Source organism: Polypterus senegalus, chromosome 8, assembly GCF_016835505.1.
Source record: "Polypterus senegalus isolate Bchr_013 chromosome 8, ASM1683550v1, whole genome shotgun sequence".
NCBI lineage: Eukaryota > Metazoa > Chordata > Cladistia > Polypteriformes > Polypteridae > Polypterus > Polypterus senegalus.
Genome location: NC_053161.1, coordinates 167823923 through 167843633, shown reverse-complemented (window position 1 = coordinate 167843633; position 19711 = coordinate 167823923).

The window sequence follows — 19711 nt, the reverse complement described above, 5'->3', positions numbered from 1 at the left end:
TGTTGCAAGACCCATGACCTGCGACTGAGACCAAGCTTTCTGACACTGGCCAGCACATTTCTCTCTAGAATCCCTTGATAGTCTTGAGATTTCATTGTACCCTGCACAGATTCAAGACACCCTGTGCCAGATGCAGCAAAGCAGCCCCAGAACATAACAGAGCCTCCTCCATGTTTCACAGAAGGGACAGTGTTCTTTTCTTGATATGCTTCATTTTTCCGTCTGTGAACATAGAGCTGATGTGCCTTGGCAAAAAGTTCAATTTTCTCTCATCTGTCCATAGGACATTCTCCCAGAATCTTTGTGGCTTGTCCACATGTAGTTTGGCAAATTCCAGTCTGGCTTTTTATGATTTGTTTTCAACAATGGTGTCCTCCTTGGTCGTCTCCCATGAAGTCCACTTTGGCTCAAACAACGACGGATGGTGCGATCTGACACTGATGTTCCTTGAGCTTGAAGTTCACCTTGGATCTCTTTAGAAGTTTTTCTGGGCTCTTTTGTTACCATTCGTATTATCCGTCTCTTTGATTTGTCATCAATTTTCCTCCTGCGGCCACGTCCAGGGAGGTTGGCTACAGTCCCATGGATCTTAAATTTCTGAATAATATGTGCAACTGTAGTCACAGGAACATCAAGCTGCTTCGAGATGGTCTTATAGCCTTTACCTTTGACATGCTTGTCTATTATTTTGTTTCTAATCTCCTGAGACAACTCTTTCCTTCGCTTCCTCTGGTCCATGTTGAGTGTGGTACACACCATGTCACCAAACAACACAGTGACTACCTGGAGCCCTATATATAGGTCCACTGACTGATTACAAGATTGTAGACACCTGTGATGCTAATTAGTGGACACACCTTGGATTAACATGTCCCTTTGGTCACATTATTTTCAGTCTTTTCTAGGGGTACCATCATTTTTGTCCAGGCCTGTTTCATGAGTTTTTTTTTTTTTTTTATTAATTCTGTTGAAGCATGGTTGAAAAGCAATGTCTGACTTTTATTAGTTAAATTTCATAGAATTTTTATTTATTATTACTTTTGTCAGATTAAAGTTATTTCTGTGACCATTGTGAGTTTTTCTTTCATTGACTGAAGGGTACCAACAGTTTTGTCCACGTGTGTACTTTTGGTCTACAAGAATACATTTAAACATGCAAAGACTCAGCACTCTTGACTATAGGCCATTTATCTTCCAAGAATACCTTCTTTCTCGTATTGTCCCTAACTTTTGAGTAGCGCTCTCACTCTCAGCCTTATAAACCTCGTAGCACAGATATAATGGCAAAAATCCGGCTGTCACCAGGTGCTCAAAGAAATCTAACTTATTACTTCAATCACTCTAGACATTAAGACAAAAGCATTGAAGGTTAAAAGCAGCATGGTATTTATTACAAGAATAATAATAATACCACAAGAACAAAGAATACTAGAAAATAGGTACTGATAGGAAAGTCTGAATATATATAGTCTTTAGAAAAAGCTTACGAAAAAGTTACAGATGACAAGGATGAATGTCCCAGGGAGGCGTTTGATTTAGCAATCGATATTCATGGTGCCTTTCTGACAACCAGGGCCGTCTTCGTCTGTTCCTCTTCTTCTTTGCTTCTCTCTTCTTGCTTTCCAAACCAAGGCATATTTATTATGAAATATCATGCCTTGGCTTCACAACACATGCACCTGATTGGCTGGCTGTCCAAATGATTGATCAATTAATTCACTGTCCGTTTTCCCACACAACAAAACCTTTAATGTACTCTGAAGTATCAGTAGTTCTTCCTGTCCCAGGCTGTAAACCAAACTGTTGTTCCAGATGTCCATCCATAAAGTAATCAATAGCCTGAGGTATCAGCTCAGCATTCTTTCCCAGGCTGTAAACCAAATTAGCACTAAGCTATGAACAAAAAGTAAGGTGTAAGGGAAGAAAACCTGCTTTAATTTGTCTTAGTTCATCTGTTGTCTTTTCTTGAACAAAATATAATGGAAACCAAAATGTACAGATTTTATACACCATAACAGCTTATCACCATAGATTACTTGTACAGGGCTACAGATCACTGAACTGAAGACGTGCCTCTTCTACTTAACAGACCACCTTGTGAAGAAGGTACTGAACCCAGTAGGGGGCGCTAGCTCCCTTGTTGGAATAAGTTCTTTTGTAATTGCAGCATATTACATAACCTGAAACTATATAGATATGATAACCCTCCCTTAGTGATACGGTGGTAAGAAATCACATAGGAGAAATAACTTAGCTTTCTTTAATGACCATTTATGTGGCATAACAGACAAGGAAGTCATGACAAGACCTTTCGGGTAGTTGGGGCCTGATGTGTAGAGTCTGCTATTTTCGTCGCTGCATCGAAATGATTTTCCAGATTGGATGATGTTATCTCCCATCCATCCGTTGGCTTCAAAAGGTGTCCCGGGCAATGTTCCAAGGCTTTATACTCTTTCTCCATGTGCAGGCCCCCACTTAGGTGAATCATGCAATTCCAAACAAGGCAAAGAGAGGATACAATTTCATGCGGAGTTTGACACACAGAAATAGTGCACGTTTCCATTTTCACAGTTGTCCTTTACTTGTTTTGTCTTAAAATGCTTGCCTAGCAGTTCTTATATGGTGAACCCCTGTGTATATGTGAGTAAAAAGTAAGAAAGAAAAGTAGATGTAAAATATTTGCACAGAGCACAGTGATATATTAAACTTCTATTTTGACTACAGGTACATCAACATAAAGCAATTGAGCCCAAATCAGCGTCAAGTATTAAACTTGGCCAAACATTTAGAAAAAGCAAAAAGGCATGACAGAGACACTGCCAACTGGTGTGCAAACAGCATCAGTGTAGCTGGCTGAACAGCAACAACAGGAATACAAAAGGATCGACCAACACAAGCGGATGTACAATTAGAAAGGCCACAGATATAACGGAAAAAACGCAGACCTGCTTGCTCCATCCCCATGTAAATCAAGAGCTTTCCTATGGATGGCTTCTATGAAGCATGAGAGACGTGCCTAACAATAGCTGAACCAGACAATGGCCGCCACACAAGGTGGTTTAAGGCAAAAACAGAAAAGAATGGGAAACCTGATCGGTGTCGATTCTGCCAAACAGAGAGAGAACCAGCCACTCATCTGGCTGCTGGTTGTGAGGCGCTAATTGTAGAAGGTTTACACACACAAAGACACAATAAAAAATATGCAAAAAAATACAAGATGCCAGTACCACAGATGACCATATTACAGACCGGATAGCCAAAAATGAGGAGGTCTTAGTCACTTGGCACGTACCAATACTAATGGACAGAAAGATAATCGCCAGGAAACCACACCAATAAAACAGTCTGATAAAGCAAGAGTCATCGAGATGTTTCTTTCTCAAGTGATTAGCCAGAATGGAAAGTCAAAAAAATAATCAAGTACAGTATTAAGAAATGCATTCTGAGATTAATCAGAAGTGGAATAAAACCACTGAGGTTGTGCCACTGGGGCACGGATCAACAGGCCTTATCAAAAAAAAAAAAAAAAAGAAAAAAACGTTCAGGCTCATCTTAAAATCCTACCAACTACCTTACTTCCAGCGTCTGTCAGGAACGTACTGTACGATAAGTCAGTCAGTCATCGTCCAACCTGCTATATCCTAACACAGGGTCACGGGGGGTCTGCTGGTGCCAATCCCAGCCAGCATGGGTTGCAAGGCAGGAACAAACCCCGGGCAGGGCGCCAGCCCACCACAGGGCACACACCAAACACACACACGGGACAATTTAGAATCGCCAGTGCACCTAACCTGCATGTCTTTGGACTGTGGGAGGAAACCCACGCTAGCACGGGGAGAACATGCAAACTCCACGCAGGGAGGACCCGGGAAGTGAACCTGGGGGTCTCCTAACTGTGAGGCAGCAGCGCTACCCACCGTGCCACCCACTGTATGATAAACAAGAGTTTAAATCAAACAAAATAACCCACCTCACTCATGGAGTCCCAGCCCATTTACACTTTATCATTATTATTGCTCCTGTTATTAGTACAGTGGCACCTTGGTATATGTCCGCTTTGGAATAAGTCCAACTTGGTATACACCCTGTTTGGACGTGACAGATTTTGCTTGGTATACGACTCGTGCGCTACCCTTGTTTACTTCTCTCGAGAGACAAAGCCACGACTGCCCACGAGCGTCAGTACGCCAGTTGCTAGCATTCAGTGAACAACCCGCGCTGTAACTCTCTGTGAATTTTCATGTGATTTTGTGTTTTTTCACATAAATTTGAATTGATTGTTGAAAAGTATGAAGGTGGCATGCGTATCCGGGACATGGCTGCTGCATATCGTATCCCGAGAACGACGGTATCTACGATTGTGAAAAAAAAAGACTTATTAAAAAGTAAAGTGAGGTTAAATTTTCATATAATTCATCTGATTGCTTTTGTATGTATGTATTTTAGTATTAAGTAGTGTTTAAAGTATTTTATACAACCCCATCAATGTATAATATGCTAATAACAATAGGATTTTTTTTCATGGGAACGGATTAATCATTTTCCCATTATTCCTTATGGGAAAAATGTGTTTGGTATACGTCCTGTTTGGTATAAGTCAAAGGATCTTAAATGGATTAAGGACGTATCTTATTAGCCCTCATCTTTTGTTGAGATCAAATATAATCAACTGTTGTTTGGGCTTCCACACCCCCAATGTTGTAGGTTTGAGAGTAAAAAATAAAATAAATAAAAACATACAATGAAAATGAGCCTTGTCATTTGTCCTCCAGTGTTTTCATTGTTCTGACTTATTTAAAAATAAGGGAGTACATTTGAGAAAGAAGATGAAATCCTGAAATGAACAGATGTTATTATTCCATCAAGTAATGATATTGCAATTATTAATATTTTATAAGTTTGTGGAATTGAAAATTAACAAATTCATTACAAATGAAAGACACCATCAAAGTCAAATCTGTCACAAGTGCTGATCATTCCGTCCTTTGGCTCGACTGACTAAGGCAGTTGCTTTTCGTATTCGTATTTGCGTTCAAGTCGGATTAAAGAGTTGCCTAAAAAATATGATCAGGAGTGATATACTGTATTTAGAGCCTAAATTTTTACTAATAAAAGGCAAAGCCCTCACTCACTCACTCACTCACTCATCACTAATTCTCCAACTTCCCGTGTAGGTAGAAGGCTGAAATTTGGCAGGCTCATTCCTTACAGCTTACTTACAAAAGTTAAGCAGGTTTCATTTCGAAATTCTACACGTAACGGTCAACAACGTCTGCCATATTGAACTTTCTTATTCATGGCCCCATCTTCACGAAATTTGGTAGGCGGCTTCCCTCCATTAACTGAAACCAATGTACGTACTTATTTCGGTAGTGTGATGCCACTGTCGGCCGCCATATTGAACTTTTCAACAGTCTTTGTTACTTATGGGCCCATCTTCAAGAAATTCTATCGATCAAAGAACTGTCACTTACTGAGTGGTTTCCATGCCCGGAGATGGCACCTGCCTTTTCCATTCCATTTGTTACATATTGCACGGCCATATCAGGCTCACTCTTGATATCCGGAGGAACATTGTGTCTTATGTATTGAATGACTGGGACAGGTTCAAGGTGTGGACTGATGACGGTACAGGAGATAATTATACTACACAGGAGCACTAGAAGAGTGAAATGCTTAAGCCCTTCACCTATGGTTCTGCATGTGAGTTGATGGCTGCCGCTGAATTGTTCGGTTGTCGATTTCAAGTGTACCGAAATGGCCAAATATTTTACACCTTTCGACAACCGCCAATGCCTCTTAAACATCTTAGATTCACAGGTGACGATTTCAGTAGTGGACACTTTGATGTTTATGAATGTTTAAACTCTCAAAAGCTGGATGTGATTTTATCGCTGAAACCGGTTGTGCGCTTACAACGCTTGACAGATGCCGAATGTCACTTCAACACAACAAGTCCTGCAAATACTGTTGTAATTGAAACAAACCATGAAACTCAAACCGATTATGACAGCAGCAATCCAAGCTGTGAGATTTGAGACAAGATTACTGTTCACATGGCCAACTGTAAGTTACATGCTCAAGAGAAAGCTCAGCGCACAGCTTGGTCATATTACAAACGGACGGCCGAACTGACAACATGGTATACAAAGAGATCCTTAACAAATAATTATTAGCATATTGTCCCACAGTTTAAAAAGGTTTAATTTTCTTCTTAATAAAAATTTGAATGCAGTACTTCACCGTTGCGAAGCGCGGGTATTTTGCTAGTCTATACTAATAAAAGGCAAAGCCCTCACTGACTGACTCACTGACTCATCACTAATTCTCCAACTTCCCATGTAGGTAGAAAGCTGAAATTTGGCAGGCTCATTCCTTACAGCTTACTTACAAAAGTTAATCAGGTTTCATTTCGAAATTCTACACATAACAGTCATAACTGAATCCTACTTAAGTACATATATACGGCCATAGCCTGCAGCTCGGTCGCCGTGTGAGGCGGAGTTGCGTCCCCCATCACCACGCCTCCCACGTAGTTGGCTGCCTGCCCATATAAGGCCGTCTGTCAGCAGCAATCCAATAGACACGCTGCCCCCTACGAGGCGTTTGTCATGCCTAAGATGAATACGATATTCGTGAGATACAAGTTTAGTGAGAAGACGCAAGGTATAAACGAGACTTTTGATCACTTTGTAACAGAGTTAAAATTGCTGGTGAAGGACTGTGCTTATGCAAACGTAGATTAGATGGTCAGGGATAGAATAGTGTTTGGCACAAACTCAGCGAAACTGAGACAGAAACTTTTAAGTGCCGGGTCTGAGCTAACATTAAATGAAGCCGTGGACATCGCAAGATCGCACAAGATAGCACAACCACAGCTGAGAACCTTTGATGCATGTACTCCGAGCGACTCACGTGAACTGACTGTGAACGCAGTACACACACAAAAAGCAAGAGCTCCAAAGAGCGCTGAACGAAAAACGCATTACACAATTGAGAAGGCAGCAAAAGAATATGAAGCGAGTGACGCATACAAGCATATTCATAAGTGCAGCTACTGCGGAAACAAAGCACACGGTGGAAAAAGTCAATGTCCAGCTAAAGGAAAACAGTGTAAAAAATGTGGTAAATTGAACCACTTCGCTAAAGTCTGCAGGACTGGGAACGATAAACCCGTGCATGCAGTGTGTAATGTCTCAGATAAAGAGGAAGACGAGCTGTTTATTGATGCAGTAAGAAAGGAACAACCCTCTGAATCTGAACAAGCCTTTGTAGACATATCAATAGGAAAGCAAGGTGTAAAGCTTAAGTGTAAATTACGTTCATAGACACGCTGCTGCTAAATATTTGCAGGCAGATCCAAAACTTAATACCAGGAATGCCTGTTAAACATCTTAGATTCACGAGTACCGATTTGTGTAGTGAACACTTTGATGAAACCTGTTATCTTTACAACGGTTGACAAACACGGAATGTAACTTGAACACAACACATCCTACAAATACGAACCTGATTGAAAGAAATAATGATAATCAAATCCTTGATGACAGCAACACTCATAACAGTGACAAAACAATTACATTGACAATCATGTTACGTTATTTTTAAAATGTTTCCTTTTCTTTTTCATTACTTCTTTAACACACTACTTCTCCGCTGCGAAGCGCGGGTATTTTGCTAGTTCACAAATAATTTTGAGAAACACGGTGGAAGGACATCAAAAATGTGATGACTAATTTGCAGAAGGCAGCTCACATATTTACAATAATCCGTTGTCATAAATACGAGTCCAAGACATTATAAAGGTTTGGGGCAGCCACCCGTATATTGTTCTTCCCAGCTGCAAAAGGCTTTTCTTTTCAAACAAACGATGTGCATCTCACAGAGTCCAAAACAGAACTGGCTATACTAGCCTAAGATGGAGACTTTAAAGGTCTTGAGAGGAACTGATGTCACCAAAGGGGCCAGAACCAGAAGTGACGTTATCAGAGGGGCCGGAACCTTGCAGGATTTCCCAGGAAAGGTCTGTAGGGAACTGAGAAAGACAGACAGCGCACTCCGCCGGCCCCTGGTCGGATGTTTTATTACAATTATTTGAGCCCTTTAGCTGCCTCCTTCTCGCACGTGTGCGACACCATCTTCTACTCATTGCCACTTGATGTCTATGAATCCCACCATTGAAAAGGATGATACCAGGCCCACTTTGGCAGATCAGGTTGAATTTGCTCTGCTGAACACCAAATTCAAAGGTGTCAATCCGGAGCACTGCAAAGAGGGACAGAGAGACACGGCATAGATCAGTCACCGGCACAGTGTCTCTGTCTCACACACACACACGCAGAGGACACTCTAAGGTGAACACTTATAATATTCAGTGATCCTCACTCTGTAGTTGATATCTACTGCATATGTATGGTGTAATGTGAATATAAATATGTGCTGCTGTGGTGGACTGCCGGCATTTTACTCCGGTCCTCACCCCCTGGCCGATAGGAGGAGCTCTCCCGAGAGCATATACGGGCCCCGAATTCCAGCAGGGCCTCATGGACTATGTAGTTTTTATACACAGCCCTGCTGGATACCTTGGGGGCCACTGGGAGTCGCTGTCGGGAGGCCAATGGACTCATTTGGGCACCATGACCCGGAAGTTCGTCACAGGAAGAGCGACGGGCTTCCGGGGTGAAGAAAAGTACTGTTTACCCTGACCCGGAAGGAATAAGGACTTGTGGAACTGTTGGGCAGAAAGACTTCCAGGTCAGGGGGAATAAAAGGACTCTGGGAACTCCCAGACAACGAGCTGAGCTGGGTGGTAAGAGGGCAACGCGTCTGGGAGTGGAGGATTGTGATTGTTACTGATTTATTATTGTGATTGATGAATATAGTGGAGTGGAGGGTGCTTGGTGCACATTATTATAATAAATATAATTATTGTAGCACTTTTACCAGGTGTTTGGTGTGGTACCTGAGGGTTCAAGGGAGCACTACTGCCCCCTACTGCGACACTGCACAACTAATTACAATTGTCATTCAAACAGAAACAGCAGCCACTGTAGACACCCTTGTGGTAAAAAGAGAACCGGGTGATTTTTACTGAGGTTGGCATTAAAGATCCCCTGGAGTGCTGCGACAACAAAGAGCAGCAGGATAAACCCATCCTGACCTGCTGTCAAAAAAAGCATCTGACTTTACCAGCAGCATCCCTCCCACGCAAATCCATTGTTGAAGGTCCAGATAGGCGATCAGCATAAAGTCGTCTCAGTCACAGCACAGTATAAGAATAAAACATTTCCTTAAATGAACATGATAGTTGTCCACTCTGTACCATTCCTGGCCAATCTTCCAGTTACAGAAGCACACAATGCCAGATACTATACTGATACATTTACTGTGTACCCCTGTCCCTTAACAATCAAAGTAAGAACAAATTTCACCCCATTAATTAATATTTAAAAATTAAAAATCCCTAAACCTGTAATCATTAACCATAACAACAACTGAAATTGTCAGTAAAATTCTAGTTTTGTTATGCACATGAAAGAAGGCAACATTTACTTTTGATATATCTTTATTAATTATAATAATAACTGTGATAATAATGATAAGAGGTGTGGAAAAATACAAAACCGCTTGATCAATCTGGTGTACGTGACAAGAGCCATGCAGTCCCTGCGTGCCCAAAGTCTGCGTGCTAAGTGCTACTTCTTGTTTTAAGGTTACTACACAAAAAACCACAAGTGTGGACTCATCGAGCCCCAAACTAAGGAAACTAGCAGATGTATTCCACCTGTAGATTTCTGTTAGTGCTGATTCAGGCTAATATTTTGAAATACTTCTGTAACTAAAGTCATAAGACAAAAGCCCTATAAAAATTTGGGACACCAACCCCTCGGAGCAGATGAAGGGCAGGTGTCCTAGGACTGTGCTTCTCTGTCATTTTACCTTTGCCTGGTGTGTATCAATTAAAGATTTTTACTAACTTTAATTATTATATCTCTCTGTCTTCAGTCACAAGAAATGACACCATAGACAAAGTGTCCACAGAGGCACGGGGGGGATATTTATGAGAAAAGAGTATTATGGTGAGAGAGGAGTCGTCATCCGTATTACTAAAGCTCTGCTTTGCAGCATTGCGAATTCTACAAGTCCATCCATCCATCCATTTTCTAACCCGCTGAATCTGAATACAGGGTCACGGGGGTCTGCTGGAGCACAAGGCAGGAACCAATCCCGGGCAGGGTGCCAACCCACCGCAGGACACACACAAACACACCCACACACCAAGCACACATTAGGGCCAATTTAGAATCGCCAGTCCACCTAACCTGCATGTCTTTGGATTGTGGGAGGAAACCGGAGCGCCCGGAGGAAACCCACGCAGACACGGAGAGAACATGCAAACTCCACGCAGGGAGGACCCGGGAAGCGAACCCGGGTCTCCTAACTGCGAGGCAGCAGCGCTACCACTGCGCCACCGTGCCGCCCAATTCTACAAGTCGGCATTTGTAACTTGTGCCATTTATAGTTTTGGAACCAAACCTTTAAAATGTATTTGATGATCCACAATCATTCCTCTCCCCTTGACAGTTGTGTTGAGCTTTTGAAATTTGGCGATACCATGTGTAGTCCAAACAAAGCTCAATAAATAAGGATGTGAAAGGCCGAGCGGACATGTGCAGTGACCAGACATGGAGGCTCTTTGGTGTGGCGAAAGTCAATAAGCAGTTCCTTGGTTTTGCTCATGTTAAGTTGCAGACAATTCTCCAAGTTCTTCACCTGTCTCCACTCCTCTGTGTCAATACACCCCACAAGTGCAGACTCATCTGAGAACTTCTGCAAGTGACGTGGCCTGCTGTTATATTTACAAATGGAGTTGTACGGAGGTAAGAGAAATAGAGACAGGCCTGTTCACTGCTCACACAGTCCTCGAGTCTTATAAACTGTGGTCTGCCGGACAGATAGTTCATCATCTAGAGGCTAGTCCTTGGACATTTCAGTTTTAATAACTGTCCGGTCAATAGCACCTGTCACATCTGGAAACCTACAAACTTTCTTTGACTATCAACGTGCCATGCCATGTCATGACTGCCCACATTGGTAACCGAGTAGCTTGTCGAGAAAGAATTCATTCAAAGTGCATCACCCAGGATATTCTGCAAAGACCTGCTAGCATGGCATCTTTACGTTTTGTAGTTTCGTGTTGCCATTGTCAGGCATGTTCACCTGGGAGGCAGCGTAAGGGCTCGAGTGAAAGTAGCTACCCACCGAGCTAGGGGTTGGCACCTTTTTCTGACCTGTTCTCTTTTTCTCCCTCTGCAGGCCAGTTGATTGACGTCTCTTCCATCACTGACATCATCTCTGGTGTTCCGTCCCTTCATGCCATCTTCCTTTATAATCTGGAAAACCAGCTACCTACTTACATTTACGTCTTCTTCTTCTATCGGCTGCTCCAATTAGGGGTCGCCACAGTAGATCTCCTTCTTCCATATCTTTCTGTCCTCTACATCTTGTCCTGTCACACCCATCACCTGCATGTCCGCTCTCACGACATCCATAAACCATCTCTTAGGCCTTCCTCTCTTTTGCTTGGCAGATGATTTAATCCAAAGTGGCTTTTAAAAGAGGTAATCATAACATAACATCAAGTAACCTGAGGCCTGGGCCTATTTGTTTGCAAAGTGTAGTAGGTCGGGTAAGAAAAGTTCATTTCTACAAATGAAAAGATGTAATAATTTTACAATCATAGATTACAATTCATAATGTCATTAAACGTATCAACGACTTCAGCTCAGTTCCGTTTTGACTTTTGTCTGTAAAGACATCTCCACAACTAATTTCCACAAACCCTGTCAAATTCTACAAGGTGCTACCTTAAGTCTCTCTCTGTGTCATTTTACAGTGGCACAGTCGTGCAGATTTTGCTGAGAAATGACAGCAGCAGCAAGACCTGAACACCATCATCGGTAATATGGCAACCAAACTCCAGTCCCTAAGGGTCTGGGTAGGGAACAATGGACTCAACTTGCCGAGATTAAGGTGAAGAACCAAGCTAATATGGATCTCCACCAAGACCATCTGCGAGCTCCATTCCAGGTGTTGTTACCACTTCATATGGAATCCTATTTTCTTGTATTTGTGCGTATAGCCACACAACAGCACAGGGAGCGAGTGGAGTGGGCAAACATATTGGCGCCATTCTTGAAGAGCCTGCTACAACCTTGATGAGCAAGCTGCTCCTGATAACATCCATCCATCCATTATCCAACCTGCTATATCCTAACTACAGGGTCACGGGGGTCTGCTGGAGCCAATCTCAGCCAACACAGGGCCCGGGCAGGGCACACACACGGGACAATTTAGAATCGCCAATGCACCTAACCTGCATGTCTTTGGACTGTGGGAGGAAACCCACGCAGACACGGGGAGAACATGCAAACTCGCTGCCCGGGTCTCCAAACTGCAAGGTAGCAGTGCTACCCACCGTCCCTTCTGATAACAATCACCTTCAAAACAAGGTATTGAAGAGATAACAGCAGGTGAGAGTGTGTAGGGACTGGAAATTCGGACCTGAGCGGCCATCATGTTCCCAGGTCTTCAATCCTTAGGGAAAGGTTGGATGTTAGCTGTAACTGGACATCAAAGACTCCAAACAGGTCATCGAGCAGTTCCCCTGTGACATCTTCATCAACACCTGGCCAGTGTGGTGGCAAGTGTTTACGAACATGGATGTCCTCATTGAAACTCTGGAGTGACACAGGGTGGCCTTAGAATGTGAATTTGCGTAACAGTCCACTCACCAAACTTCCCAGATGGGCTGCGTCACCAACCCAGAGTCCACCCACCGTGACGCAGAGACGGTGGCACAGCCAAAGAACAAGCCCATGCATCCCCTCTGCTGTTTTGAGTGTGGGGAGGCCGGGCACACCAACCTCAACTGCCCTCACCTAAGATGAGCCAAAGGATTGCAGCTGGGTGCGAGAGAGGAAGGTATTGTACGGTTACTGGGTTACAGAGGGGACTGGGTGGTCTCATGGTCTGGAATCCCTACAGATTTTATTTTTTTCTCCAGCCGTCTGGAGTTTTTTTTTTGCTTTTTCTGTCCCCCCTGGCCATTGGACCTTACTCTTATTCGATGTTAATTAATGGTGACTAATTTTATTTTCTTATTGTGTCTTTTATTTTTCTATTCTTCATTATGTAAAGCACTTTGAGCTACTGTTTGTATGACAATGTGCTATATAAATAAATAATGTTGTTACTAACCCCCTTATGTCTTCCTTCAATAGGAGTGGTAGTAATAAACGCCAAACTGTTATCTCACTCATCGATTCCGGCAGCAACATTTCTATTGTTGCTAACTATTATATTCTTCTGAGACAGTGGAATGCCAGCAAGGAACTTTGGCGTCTGCTTCACTTGCCATCCCCTTTGAAGGTACAACATGCACAATACAGGTGGCAGTCCTGCGTAATCCACCTTACCAGGTAATACTGGGGCGAGACTGGTCAAAAATCAAAAGCAGAATAGCACAGCCGACCCTTAGGGATTCTCCAGGCTTGTTATGGACAGGGGGTGCCCATCCCAAGCTGCGTCCATTCCGTGCCCACCTAGCCATCCAGTGCCACAGGCTCTCCAACAACTCTGTACTTTCAATTTTGGCAAAGTCTGGCTTCTTTTAACAGAGAGCAGTGAAACTACAATTGCCTGAAATGTACCAAAGTGGACAATGTACCGAACAGCCTACGTCACCGGGGCCACATTTTGTTATTAACAATTATCTGATATATTGTAGTGGAACACGGGGATGAGATTAGGTCATTGCTGCTAGTTTCCTGTACGTCCACCTGGGTCGTGAGAAAACGCTTGAGCATATCAAGCTCAGATTTTAGGGTCAGGGATCAATGAGGAGGTTCGCCACTTTTGTGCTTCATGTGCAGTCCATGCTTCACCACGGAAATGTTTTCCTCGTTTGTCACCGAATCTCAGTGTCTCAATGCCGTACAAGCCAGTTTGAATTTGTGAACATATCCATGTTAAATGGCGGCACGGTGGTAGTGCTGCTGCCTCGCAGTAAGGAGGCCTGGGTTCACTTCCCGGGTAACTCCCTGCGTGGAGTTTGCATGTTCTCCCCGGGGCTACTCCATGCTAAATTGTTTTAAATTGACATAGCCCTCTTTCTAGAAGTTTAGGATTTCAAGGGTGGTGACTTATCTGCATGGCCTCTTTGATGTGGATTTGTCCTTGTGGACACCGATTTGGAACTGACCACCAACAGAGGTCGGTGCTGTATAGGATCAAGCTGAAGAATATAAAAGGAAGGAAATACTTATATGTGAAGGAAAAAGTGCACGGAAAGAGGCCTGTTTTTTAAAAGTGTTGTGGTGTGAAATTTTGTATATAAGTTGATAAATATATTGTATGTCTTTATTTGTAAGTTAGACAAAGCAAATATAATATTAGTGTTATATCATTGAAAACAACTGCAATGGTTTGATGCCCCCCTGTGATAAGCCAAGTCCAGAGGCCGTAAATAATGCAAATAAAAGAGGCAGCCGATCGGCTTATCACGGACATGTAAAAAAAAAAATGTAAAAGAAATAAAGTTTTCATTTACCTGTTTAGCGCCCCTGCACAGATTAACACAGCAGCGGTACAAAGTTTTAGCGGCGGCTTGAGCGCCGGGATGTTCGAAGGGCTGCCTGGAGGCCTACAAGCCCGTGGGGCTCAAACTCGCCAACTCCGAGGCGCGCGATTGAGGCCGTTTTTTTTTTCCGAGCGCGCTCACGGTTTCTGACAGCCAAGTGCGGAGGCGCGCTTCCGTAACCGCTGGAGGAGAAAGGGCGAAGGTGAACGGGTCGTGAAGGACAGAAAGCTCAGTTTTAAGGTAGCTGACAAAAAGGGAATTGACGCGCGTGGTAAAGTATAGAAGAGAAAGTAAAATAGTACTTAGGCTACTTAACAGAGGCTGAACGTAGAGCCCGCAAGTCGCCAAGACCGACGAGTACGTACGGACGCGCGCGCGAGCAAGAAAGAGAACATTTTAATAGGCTGGACTGTACCTGAGCAGATGCTGTTGAACGGCGCGCATCCCAACATGTCTGAGTATTGGAAGTCCGCGGGAAACGTAAAGACGGATTGGATGGTCAAAAGGGCTCGCGATATAAAACTGGGGTCCGAACATCAGAGGACGTCTTTTGTCCAGGTCTTCAGGCTTTAATGCATATCTGTGCTAGTGACTTATTTCAGAGTAGTGGAGATACGTATTGTTCTTTGTGTGTATAGATTAGATGATTAGTTTATTCCTTTTGTTTTGATTATTTTGTAGCCTGTCCCTCGTGATCCCTTTTGTAGTTGGACCAAGGAGGTGAAAGTGTTTTTGGTTTTTTTTTTCTGTTTGGTCTTTTCTTCTCTTTTGATTTGGAAACCACTGTAAATATAATAATAACTGCACTGATTTTTCTTTTTGGAAGTGTGTTTGCATTGGACTTTGTAAAATATTTTTTTGCAAGACATTTCTTTTTAAAAGAGTATGGACACTACTAGAATAAAATATCCATCCATCATCCAACCCGCTATATACTAACTACAGGGTCACAGGGAGCCAATCCCAGTCAACACAGGGCGCAAGGCAGGAAACAAACCCCGGGCAGGGTACCAGCCCACTGCAGGACACACACACACACCAAACACACACTCATGCTAGGGACAATTCAGGATCGCCAATGCACCTAACCTGCATGTCTTTGGACTGTGGGAGGAAACCCACGCAGACACGGGGAGGACATGCAAACTCCATGCAGTGAGGACCCGGAAAGCAAACCCAGGTCTCCTTACTGTGAGGCAGCAGCGCTACCGACTGCGCCACCATGCTGGCCTGGTGGAATAAAACAGATTCCTGATTTTGAATAGTTTTTCTTTTTTATTAGTCTGAGTCTCTCTTGCTCCAACCCTTGGTTGCTCGGTCTCGTCTACTGACACCCCAAGTTGAGAGTTGTGCAACTGGGACTTTACCAGGGGTATCACACCACCCTTTAGGACTGTGTTTTTGTAATTTTACGCCAGGATTCGTAGAAGTGCCTCAAACCAGTTTGGCCAGTGATTCTGTGCAGGACTCTCACAATCAACCCCTGCATGGAGGCCAGCTACCTAGCTGGCATCCTTCACCTTAACAAATGGTATTGGGAGCAGGTGTGAAACCCATTGTGTTTCAAAAGTTGCCTGTTTGGTCTTAAATCAGAACCCATTAAGTACCACGACACCCTATTGGCTGTAAGATTTGGACAGAGAGTCTATAGATTTGCTTGCTTTACCCCTCCCTAACCCTCTCTTACACCATTACCATGAAGAAGCATCTCTCTTGTCACACTATTGCCATGAGGAGCACAACTCAGCAGCCATATTGAGACAGGCATGTGGTCTGTTGTGAAGAAAGCTGACCACAAATGGACTAGAGACATTTAAAGTAACTGCAAGTCAGTGTGCCACCTAAAACTACACATCAGCATTAATCAGGTTGTATGGTTGCCAATATTCACTTGTACTTTGCTTATTGTTTTATTTTATGAATATTACCAATAATACATTATTGAAATTGTAACTTAACTCCTGCTTGCCTTTTACTACACCTAATTGCCTGAGGTTATAAATGTAGAAGGGAAGGTGGGGAGAAGTTATAAAGTACAATACTTTATAAACAGTGGTAAGTCTGTGAGATTTGAGGCGTTCTGACAACAGCTACATAATAATAATACAAAAGGGGAAAGTAAAGTATTAGAGAACTCTACCAAGACAAAACAAAAAGACAATATAAAGACCAAAATAAAGGAATAGATCTATAAAAAAAGGTCACAAAGCTGTCAGGAGATACATAACACATGGCTATAGTTTGGAAGGTAGACTACTGCTCCATAGGCCACTGGGCCTACTTTCTCTGAGGCAGTTACAAAAATTGGATTTTTTTTTTCATTTTCATTTTCTGAGTTGCAGGAGATGAGGTTGTGTTTTCTGGGGTTTGACTTGTACCTGTTGAAGTGCTCGCCGGGACTGCCATTGTAATGCCTTCATAAAGTATCTGGACTCACCGATTGCCGCAAAGTTTTCAAAGTAACTAAAACAGCAATCTAATAATTTACAAGAATAGGCAAGTAGGGATGTCTGCCAAATTAAAACCTAAGAAATCAGCAAAACAAGCATTTAAAGAAAAGGAGGTCCTGCTCAACCTTTATAACACACTGGTGGGGCCTCATCTGGAGTACTGGGTGTAGTTTGGGTCTCCAGGCTACAAAGAGGACATAGCAGTGCTAGAAAAGGTTCAGAGAAGAGCGACTAGGCTGATTCCAGGTCTACAAGGGATGAATTATGAGGAAAGATTAAAAGAGCTGAGCCTTTACAGTTTAAGCAAAAGAAGATTAAGAGGTGACATGATTGAAGTGTTTAAAATTATGAAGGGAATTAGTACAATGGATTGAGACTGTTATTTTAAAATGAGGTCATGAAGAACACGGGGACACAGTTGGAAACTTGTTAAGGGTAAATTTCACACAAACATTTACACAAAGAACGATAGACACTTGGAATAAGCGACCAAGTAGTACGGTAGATAGTAAGACTTTAGGGACTTTCAAAACTCGACTTAATGTGAATAGGACTGGCGAGCTCTGTTGGGCTGAATGGCCTGTTCTCGTCTACAGAGTTCTAATGTTCTAAACAAACAGTCAGCCGCAAGTGCATATGTCGTCTTCTCAAGAGAAGAGAAGTCAAGAGCAGAATTCAACTGAAGTGGGATGCGTTTCAACATGGAGCATTCACTGAACCTAAAGAGCTACAGGAGGAGGTGAACTATGAAATCAAGTTTCAGTGTTAGGACAAGACAGAAAACGAACTGTGAACTGACAACATGAGTCCTTGTGGAATGGCATGAAGATGATGCAGGGTGACGCCGAAGGGCAAAAACACAAAAACAGTGCCAAATCAGCATTACCAAGTGACAGCGAGAAATTAAACATTCAAAAAGGAGAATTTGAAATTAATATCAAAAACCCAGAGCGTAAAACTATGTGACAGTGTAAAATTAACAATGAAAAGTAAAATCATGAAACCCACCAAAACTGAACATGGACGTGAACTTTAGAATGGAAATGGCATTTAATGGAAATGACACACACCCTTGGGCTGTTTGGGAGCGCCTTTTCCCAAAGCAATATTTACCCATGGAGTGCCTTGTTGAAGATGTGTGAACAAAGACACAGTCACATCAAATCATTAACGTGTTAAAGTTACTCACATGATGGATCGTCCATTTCACAGCCGCTGTTTGCCTCCACGTGACTCAGCAAACATGCCCCTGTGGGCCCACCTGGGCTAGGGCTGTCCACCTAGATGGGCCCTCTCCACAATGTACATACGTACTGTCACATACGTGCGATTAGGAAGCAGCCATCAAGTCCAAAGGTGACTGGTACTTCACAAGGTAGAGGGTTAGTTATGTACGCTGATATCTCTTTCTCTTCGCCGACAGAAATAAACAAGAAAAATAAGAAACTTTCTTACCTTACTTCCGGGTCCACAAAATGGCTTCAACAACAACACACACAACTTCCGTGACGTCACTTTTGGCCATCCCAGATGACATCACTTCCTATGCAGCCATACTGACATCACTTCCGGCCACCACAGAAGACGTCATTTCCGACGGCCATTTTCTGTATAAACGCATTAAACCAAACAGTCCTTGTCTTGTACGATCGATTTTGATTCATTTTGACGTTTTTTTTTTTCATCTTTGTCCGTAAGGATCATTCCGCAGATCTTTTTGAGCCTAACTAAACTAAACTATCACAACCTTTCTCTTATTTTACTGGGTTTAATAACTACAATATATATATATTTTAGTAGTATGATTCAAATGGATTTGCATAAAAAATACCTTACAGCATTTTGTCTTTACTTAGCTGTAGATAGCAGTACTAATGAGTTATATCTTGTGTAATAAATATTCTAAGTATATCAACACAGCTCAATTTATGAAGTGTGTAGCCATTCAGTTATTATCACATCAGGTAATCTAGTTATATTTTGGTTGATTGAATTTTTCATGCAATTCTAAATTGCTTTTTTGGAAACAAAGAAAAAATGCTTTTCTGATGTAGGGTGGGCAACATGTATCTAATAAAAGTCTCATAAATCAGCTTCTGCAACCCTATAAAGACCACAGTATTTGGGAAAAAAAATCAGTTTACTAAGAGTCGTAACTTTCTTTCCAAGTAAACAAAGGGGTGAGGATCCCTCGGAATGTGTTATCAACAAAAGGGGTGGTGCTTTATGCAAATGACCACATTTTATGCAAATATGGGATAGTCATGTACATAAAACTTGACTATTTCAAATTAAATCAACCTTATTTGACTGTATATAGGGAAAGTAGGAAGACCAAGTTTTGAGGATTAGAAAAATTTTAATTCTGAGCAAGTTTAATATAAAATTAGTGAGTAATGACAATAGTCCCTTAGACAGGATATGCTTCTGTTGAAAGAAGATAATCTTGATTGTGTTGTTTCAACATAAATTAATTGTGTTAGTGTGACAGCAAACAGATTTACGTCAATGTAACTAGAGAAAGGTACGTAATACCAGAAAACATCATAATTTCAGTTAAAGTAGTTTAAATTAGCTACATGAAGTGAACATTCCCAATAGCTATTTTTTTTATTTTTGA